Source organism: Littorina saxatilis, linkage group LG10, assembly GCF_037325665.1.
Source record: "Littorina saxatilis isolate snail1 linkage group LG10, US_GU_Lsax_2.0, whole genome shotgun sequence".
Taxonomy (NCBI): Eukaryota; Metazoa; Mollusca; class Gastropoda; order Littorinimorpha; family Littorinidae; genus Littorina; species Littorina saxatilis.
In genome coordinates, this window is record NC_090254.1 from 37,534,360 (window position 1) to 37,542,941 (window position 8,582).

The following is an 8,582-nucleotide window of genomic DNA, read 5'->3' on the forward strand; positions in this document are numbered from 1 at the left end:
TTGTATTAAGGCAAAGATAAAAATGACCAACCAAAATACCCGTGTGACTTGGAATAATAGGCCGTAAAAAGTAGGATATGCGCCGAAATGGCTGCGATCTGCTGGTCGATGTGAATGCGTGATGTATTGTGTAAAAAAAATTCCATCTCACACGGCATAAATAAATCCCTGCGCCTTGAGTCCGAGTCTGGAGATACGCGCGCGATATAAGACTTCATATAACATCCTGACTGCTTGCTGTGCAGAGGAAGTGTTCTTTTTAAGAAATGCATTCAAATAAAACAAATGCCGAAATGGAGAAATGCCCACTGAACAGAAACAGCCAGGCTCCTAATGTGTGGTATGAATCCAAGTTGAGAGAGATCAGCTGAGCTAGGATTTTACATGGAACAAGATCATCCCTCCACTTGCATACATACCAGAAATGAACATACAGTGTGCTTGATGTGGTGATCAAGTGACATTTTGCTATGAATTTGTTTAAGCAACTAGTAGCTTCTTCAGCGTTAATTCATTAAACAATTACTCTTATTAGAACACATTGCTAAGTTAAGTTATGCGTGTGTTTGTTATTGCAATGTAAGACCTCATGACATAGATATAACAAAATAACACATGATGAGATTCTAAATATGTTTTGTTTACTTGCAGGTCTCAGTTATTACCAAGCCCTGCCTCATTCTTCCCGCAACAGTGACATGGTGCTGTTATAGAACACAAGTAAGGCTTTTGATCATTTCCAAAATACACTAGCAATAGATTGTGAGTGCAACTGGTAATGAGAATATTTTACCACAAAAGGCTAAAGTACAAATAACAGATTTATGATGTTGGAAAAAGAAGTCCGCCAGAGCAAGTGATTAGTGTACCAGTTAGCTAGGGTGGATATATTATATAATTACAATTTACAGTCAGCATAAAATGTTGAGGCCAGTCTTGAATTGTTCTCGCCCTGTGAATTCACCGGCAAATCAGATGGCATGAAGAAATCAATGGTATATTATGCTCTGCATTGAATGAACCATCTCCAGTCATTCTGAGTGACACACCTCTTTAAAAAAAAAACATGCCAGTAATTAAATCCAGGCTACATGGGGATGGAAAATGACCCTGGCAATTTCAACCTCTGCTTGTGCCTTTGTGTAGCAGGATTGGATATGGATCTTCAAAAGCCTTAGTTCATTTGTTTGTATCATGTATGACGTTATAAGTTAATACTATTAGTCAATTTCAGATAGCAGAGTTATTTTCAGAGCTTTCTAACCTCAAACCCTGTCTGCCCCGTGGATTCTAGTTTGTAATTTAAAGGGTATTTTGATTTTGACTCAGTTTCTTTCTTGCAAGTTCATTCTTTTCTCATTCTAGGTACTAAACCACTACTGATGACTGCCTGCATCAGGGTTATAATTTATGAAGAAGTCAAAATGCACATATATAACAGTTTACAATTTAAAGGCACACTTGCCTTGTCACTATAGTGTGGGTCACTGTCTCAGATATTATATGGCTATGCTTTAACATGGAATCCCTCATCTTGGCCACATACTAAAAAATAAAATATATATTCAGTGACTGCTTGCTGTGGTGAGTTAACTCAAAATATGGGATATTTTCACAAACATTCAAGCTGATCTATGTTGGTATGCGTCCAAGTAGAGGGATGATCTTATCCCAAGTAAAAGCCTGACAAGATCTGAGACTGTGATTGTGAAGCAAAATGTTTTTACATAGTAAAGTAAGCCTTTAACGAGAAAGTATGTCTATTGCACTGGGTGTTTTATTATTATTATAGTATATATATTTTTCTTCCAGGTAGTCTCTCTTTAAACTGACTTTCTACACCATGGTGTCTCTGGCAGTGTTATAGTGGCAGAAGACAGTTGGAACTGGATATCCTCATTTAGATGGTAGGCATGTTTTCGGCTTTTGTGTTGCTTTGGTGTATGTGTGTATGGTGTGTGTGTGTGTCTGTGTTAAGGCCATGTCAGATGCACAACACAAAACAGTGTTTCCTTTCAAAACAAACACAAAACAGCGTGTTTCCCATGTGACATCCCCCAAAACGCGTTTCAGAAAACACTGTTTCGTGTTTTGGGTTTTAGAGCATGCTCTAAAATCTAAAAACACGTTTTGGTAGTCAGCCAATGAACGCGGACGATCAACTCAAGTGACTCGGTTTCCGGCACCACGGAGATAGAAAAAAATGGCAGACTCAGATGTGGTACCGATTCAGGGTAGTATCGGACCCATGAATCCTAACTAGAGTCTATGGATCCTGTCACGATTGAAGAGAGGCAATAATATCAGTGGGCGCTGCCAGCCGTGTTGTTTACAAACCCAAACACAGCGCGGTAGCTGAACGGGTCAAGCTGACACTGACCGTATCAGTGGACACTGACCGTATCAGTGGACACTGACCGTATCAGTGGGCACTGCCAGCCGTGTTGTTTACAAACTCAAACACAGGGCGATAGCTGGACGGGTCAAGCTGACACTGACCGATATTTCTGTGAAAACACGCACCGCGCTTCATCTGTGTGTTTCGCAAGTGACATCCCCTCTTTAAAAACATGTGTTTCCCCGACGTTTTGAGATGGTGTTTTTGTCGAAAACAGGGTTTTGTGTTGTGCGTCTGTCTCCGCCTTTAGACACATACCAGAAATAAACACACTGTTTGCATGCTGTGGTGAAGTGACATTTTGTGATTTGTTTTTTTAATGAACTAGTACAGGTAGCTTTTACAGCATTTATTCATAACACAATCGCACTTTTTGGGGTATGTGAACAAGTTAAGAGATCAGGGTTCGACACTAGCGGGGGCGGAGTTTTGTGTTCCACCCCAAATATTGCCGAAGCTTGGGGCCCACTCCGCCCCAGGATAAATTCCAACAATGACAAACCGAAAATTCTAATGCCAGCAGAGCCAATCACTAAAAATCGCCAGTCAAAGTCGTCACTGAAATTTGCTTTACGATCAATGCCGCAGTCAAGAAAAAAACACATTCAAATCGTCGAAGGACAATGTCGTAAGGGAAATAACTCCCAGATTGCGCTCTTTAGCGTGAGAGATAAGTATCGCCTTCAAATGCCAAACGCAAAATGTGGCGACACATCCCTGGTGTAAAAAGACATGGTCAAATGAAGATGAAGAACAGGGTGGAGAGAAACGAAAAAAGGAGACCGATGCAGCCAAAAGCGCGAAGCGCTGTCGTAATTTCAATGTCAAATGGTTGAAAGAATTTCCCTGGCTTCAGTACGATGAAGAAAAACAGACAATGCATTGCCGCACGTGAATACTGAGAGTGGGCCCCAGATTTTTTTTTCCGCCCCAGCAATTTCCATCTCTGGGGCCAGTGTGGCCCCAGGCCAAATAAGTTAGTGTCGACCCCTGGAGATCATGTCTTATCCCATTTTAAAGCCCTACCAGATCTGAGACGGTGAGCCAAATTGTTTTCATGAGAAGGAATGTGCCTTTTAGTGAAATCTATGTACTTTACAAAACATATTTTAAGAAATGAAATGTGTTACAAGTAACAGCCATAGGAGTGATAGCCTGTAGGTGGAATAATAATCTTCAATTGCCTATAAATGATTATCTGGTTAAGAATGACCTCTTCAAGAAAATTAATGCAAAGCATTTTGATGTTTGTGACGATTAGTTACTCTTTATCACGTTTGGTCGCTGATTTTGCTGTCAGTGTCAGTGTTGGGCAGGTGTGCGTCCATGATGTCATTGCTATTGAAAACTAATCTGTACTGTAAAGTAAATGTACCCATACATGGCAGTTGTCTGGTCAAACCGGGGGCCAGCCATGACTGGGACTGATGTATCCTCAGGCACTCGACACCAGGTGGGCGGGGCCAGTGGTTGGGGTGTGATTCCCTGCCTTACACCACCACAAAGTGTTGTATCAGTAGACAAGACTGAGCAGAACTTCTGCCCCTCCCCCCCCCCCCACCCCCCTCACCAATTGACCACTCAGTGCCATGTGCCTGTGGCTGTATCATAAACACTTTGTGACAATAGTTGTTACCTCCTTAGAACATATCTTGTGATGCTCCTCGGTGTTTGATGTATGCTAACTGGTGTACTTATGACATAGTGTTCATATGAAAGTTTTATGTGTTGCAGCTCATCCAGATCACAGGTACACAAAGGAGCTGGTTCCAGTGAAAACATAGGCACATGGAACTGCTTATGGACTACTTCAGAAAGTGTGCGGTTACAACCAAGACTCTCCAGTTAGGAAGGTCTGCGGAAGGGTGCTTGTTCTGTTTCCTCGGACAGGCTTTTCAAGACTAGGTAGGTTAAACCACATGATTGGGCTTTAATTATGAATGCACTTCAAAGTTCACTTATTTCATTATCTGGTACAAGTTCTCTTGCATGTGGGTGTAAGGCTGAAGAAGAACCTCTGACAAGTCAATTTTCAAGCAACTGAGCATGAACCCAGGTAAAAAAAAACTATGAAGAAATCATATCAGGTTATGCTTTGCAGTGAACCACCACCAGTATTTATTTATTTATTAAGGAGATTTCTATAGCGCATAACTAAAAGCACTATTTCTGAGTAACACGTCATCTTAATTAAAGCATGCCAGTATCGCCAGGCTCCTTTTGGGTGGTAAATGTGGATCTTCAAAAGCCTAAGTTAAAAAAACAAGATGTAAAAGTACATTTTGAATAGTAGGTTTTTTTCAGAGGGCAGATATCACAAGATATGATCGTTCAACTGCATGTATGCCTCATTACTAAAACAAAAATTAAGTGGTATTTTACTCGTCTTTCTGGTAAAACATATACACCATCAATATATTATAATAATGATCTTGCTTGTTTACAGATGGACAACAGCTGCTGCCAGGACTAGGTTACGCATAAAGAAAACAGTCAACACTTGGCTGGTGCTGGAGCTTCTTTGATGTCTATATCAACAAAAAAAAAGACAGACAGATACCAGCTCATTCAAGACTATATCCCCATTTTACTCACACAGAACAGAGAGCCATCTTCCGCCTTCGCACAGGACACTGCTGTCTGAAGGTACACCTCAAAAGGATAGGTTTTGCACCTACAGCGGACTGTGGCTAGGGTAGGAAGAACAGACTCTGCAACACGTTCTGAGAGGGTTGCCTTTCCTTGCCACCCCTGTGCAACAAGACTTGGCCAGAGAGCACACATCCAAATGCAAACACTGAAGAGGAAGAAGAAGAAGGTGCCCACACAGAAGGGCATGAATCTACTTTAACCTTCGCCGGCACTCGTTATCGACTACACACGGACGCATTCGTGGGGCCGTGCGGACCCATGCTTCTCAAAGAAGGAAAAATGTGCATATCCTTCCGCGGCATTCGTGGGGCCGTGCAGACCCATGCTTCTCAAAGAAAGAAAAATATGCATATCCTTCCGTGGCACTCGTGGGTCCGTGCGGACACAGAAGGGTGTTTGATGCAAATATCTCTTAAACGAGTTGGAATTTTTTAATGAGCTTTTAGAAATGCCTCAGACACCTAAAAAGCTATCATCTCCTAAAAGCTCATTAAATTTCAGTGATAATTAATTAATTAATTAATGGTCAAATTTAGACTACACACGGTATTTGGTAAAATATTATGGGTCTGCATGGCCCCACGAGTGCCACGGAAGGGTTTGCACAATTGTCCTTCTTTGAGAAGTATGGGTCCGCATGGACCCACGAGTGCCTCGGAAGGGTATACACGCTTTTCCTTCTTTGAGAAGTATGGGTCCGCACGTCCCCACGAATGCTTCCGTGTGTAGTCTAAATTTGACCATTAATTAATTAATTAATTAATTATCACTGAAATTTAATGAGCTTTTAGGAGATGAAAGCTTTGTAGGTGTCTGAGGCATTTCTAAAAGCTCATTAAAAAATTCCAACTCGTTTAAGAGATATTTGAGACAATGACAAAAGGTGACGTTTTCATGTCAGTATGTCCCAAATGACATCACCAGTACATTTTTCATTCTATCTAATCTGTTTTCGTTCTATTTTTTCTAATAACATGCGTTAACAATTGATTGCCAACTGGAATGGAAGAGCACAAAAAGTGTAACTTGATATGTAGTTTCTCTAGAGGGAAAAACATCTTCCACTTTCATGTCAGTGTGTCCCATGCAACATACATTTGCCAAACAGCTATGTGTAAGTAGATTATTTGTTAGTGGTATAGAAAATACTGATCAACAATCAAAGTCAGTTTTCACATTCATTTTCTACCTATTTCTTATTTGTTTATTCTTTTGGCAATGGTGAAATGTCAGCAATCGTGTGTCATTCGGGACAGTAGACATGACACCTGACCTTTTGTCACTGTCTCATTTGCAATCAAACACCCTTCTGGGTCCGCACGGACCCACGAGTGCCTCGGAAGGGTATACACGCTTTTTCTTCTTTGAGAAGTATGGGTCCGCACGTCCCCACGAATGCTTCCGTGTGTAGTCTAAATTTGACCATTAATTAATCAATTAATTATCACTGAAATTTAATGAGCTTTTAGGAGATGATAGCTTGTTAGGTGTCTGAGGCATTTTTAAAAGCTCATTAAAAAATTCCAACTAGTTTAAGAGATATTTGCAATCAAACACCCTTCTGGGTCCGCACGGACCCACGAGTGCCGGCGAAGGTTAAGAGGCAGAAAGGTTTACAGCAGTTTATAGACTTGTAGCAGATAACATGATTGTTGAGACAAAATTACCTTAAAGGGAGAAAATGAACAAGCTAAATAGGCTGTACAGTACTTCACTTGAACAATTTATAAGGTTCCCTGTAATGTATTAAGTATCAAGAACATTTACAGATCACAAGACATTGTGTTTTCTTTTGTTTGCAATACAAATTTTTCACAATAAAAAGATATGCACTTGGCAAGATCCTTAAAATGTAAAACTAGTACGTGTGACAATTTTGAATTGTTCAGAGATGGTTTTGCTTCAGTGGTAAATGTTTTAGCTTTGTTATAAGATTCCGTTACTGAAGCATACTTTCAAACCTTGACCTTCCAAGTCTTGAACAACATACCCTAACTGTGTTAGCACCCTGGGCTGGGATCATTGTGTTGAGCTACTTAACAGAGGACTCCTTGGTTTTATTACATATACTTTGGTTAACTTTAATTATTTGATAAATAATTCTAATACAGGACAACTCCCCCATCAAATGTAGAAATGTCGTCTGCATTTTTATTTTGTATACTGCATATTTTAAAAGGCTATTTTTGTGCACAAAACATGCATCTGCAGGGAGGTTTAGAGGGTGAAGTTAGGATCTATTATGGGGCATGCAGCACCACACCCATTTTGTGTGTGTGTATTTTGTGTTGACACATAAGACACTGTCATTCCAGCAGAAACCTGTGATGATGCACATTTTATTGCAGTAACCAGCTGAAATTGTATGTACGTTGTTATGAAATTGACAAATGATCCCTGCTTTGCAATCCTGGGTTAATGATATTGCCAAAATTAAAACGTGGAGGAAAAAGTGAGTGTAAACCTATTCTTGTGGTGGTGGTGGTGGTGGTGGTGGTGTGTGTGTCTGGTTAGTGTGTGTGTGTGTGTGTTTGAGTGTGTGTTAAACAAACAACAACGACAAACAACACCAAACCTAAATCAAACAAGCACAACAAAAACAAATGACACAAAAACTGACAAAAATCAGAATATCAACTGAGGAGAAAAAAACAGTGGCTGAATGCAATACTTATTATAACTTAAAAAGTAAAAGTGTGCGTGTGATGTGTGCGTATGTTTGAGTGTTTTAAACAAAAACAACAAACCTAAATTAAACAAGCACAACAACAACAACAAAACAAACGTGGCAAAATTCTGAATATTAACTGAGGAAAAACAAACAGTGCCTGAGTACGAGACTTATTATCAGGGAAACAACGGCAAAACTCGCAATGTCGTATGGAATAAGGTAAAAGATGTAAATCATGGTTTACAGAGAACATCAGTACTGAGTTCTGTCATGTTTAATTTTCTCCAGAGTGTGACGTCTGCAGAATGATCGATACAAAAAGCAGTGTCTCCAGTCATGGCCATATGCTGCTTTCCTAATTTTTGCTTTGCACTATTTTTGCTTTGTGCACATATTTGAACCTTGTGGTGCTATGATTCGGTTCTTAAAAGAAAATTATGACTCACACTCACATACAATCCTTGTTTTTGAATGTTTTAAAACATTGCTGCTTTCTGCTTTGAGCCTGGAGGAACAAAATGACTCTGAAGCCGGACTGCCGAGAGGAAGAATGAGAGGGAAAAGAACACGCAGCCATGAAAACACACACAACTCCCTGACAGATAAACTGCTTATGTTCCAAAATCAAGAATCTTTAAGCGCGCACGCACGCACACACACGCACACACACAAACACACACGCGCGCGCGCGCGCACACACAGAGAGACTCTCCTCGTGGAAGTAAACTTATACTCGAACTTGAAAGTAAGTATAAATGTTTGATACGAAATAAACCTGTGATAAAAGTCTTTTTATAAATCATCGGTACCAACAAAATTGTCACAACACGTAAAAGGACATACTGTAGTTTCAAATTAGTA

At 40.2% G+C, this 8,582-nt stretch overlaps 1 long non-coding RNA gene across 1 annotated transcript in view; it reads left to right on the plus strand.

Annotated features, from left to right (window-relative positions):
• LOC138978742 (uncharacterized) overlaps positions 1–6,613 on the plus strand; it is an 8,299-nt gene extending 1,686 nt beyond the window's left edge. The window contains exons 2-5 of the long non-coding RNA XR_011459788.1: positions 652–720; positions 1,813–1,907; positions 4,133–4,303; positions 4,845–6,613. This is a non-coding gene — a long non-coding RNA (uncharacterized lncRNA). The remainder of the gene's footprint in view (positions 1–651; positions 721–1,812; positions 1,908–4,132; positions 4,304–4,844) is intronic.
• Positions 6,614–8,582: the final 1,969 nt, after the last annotated feature.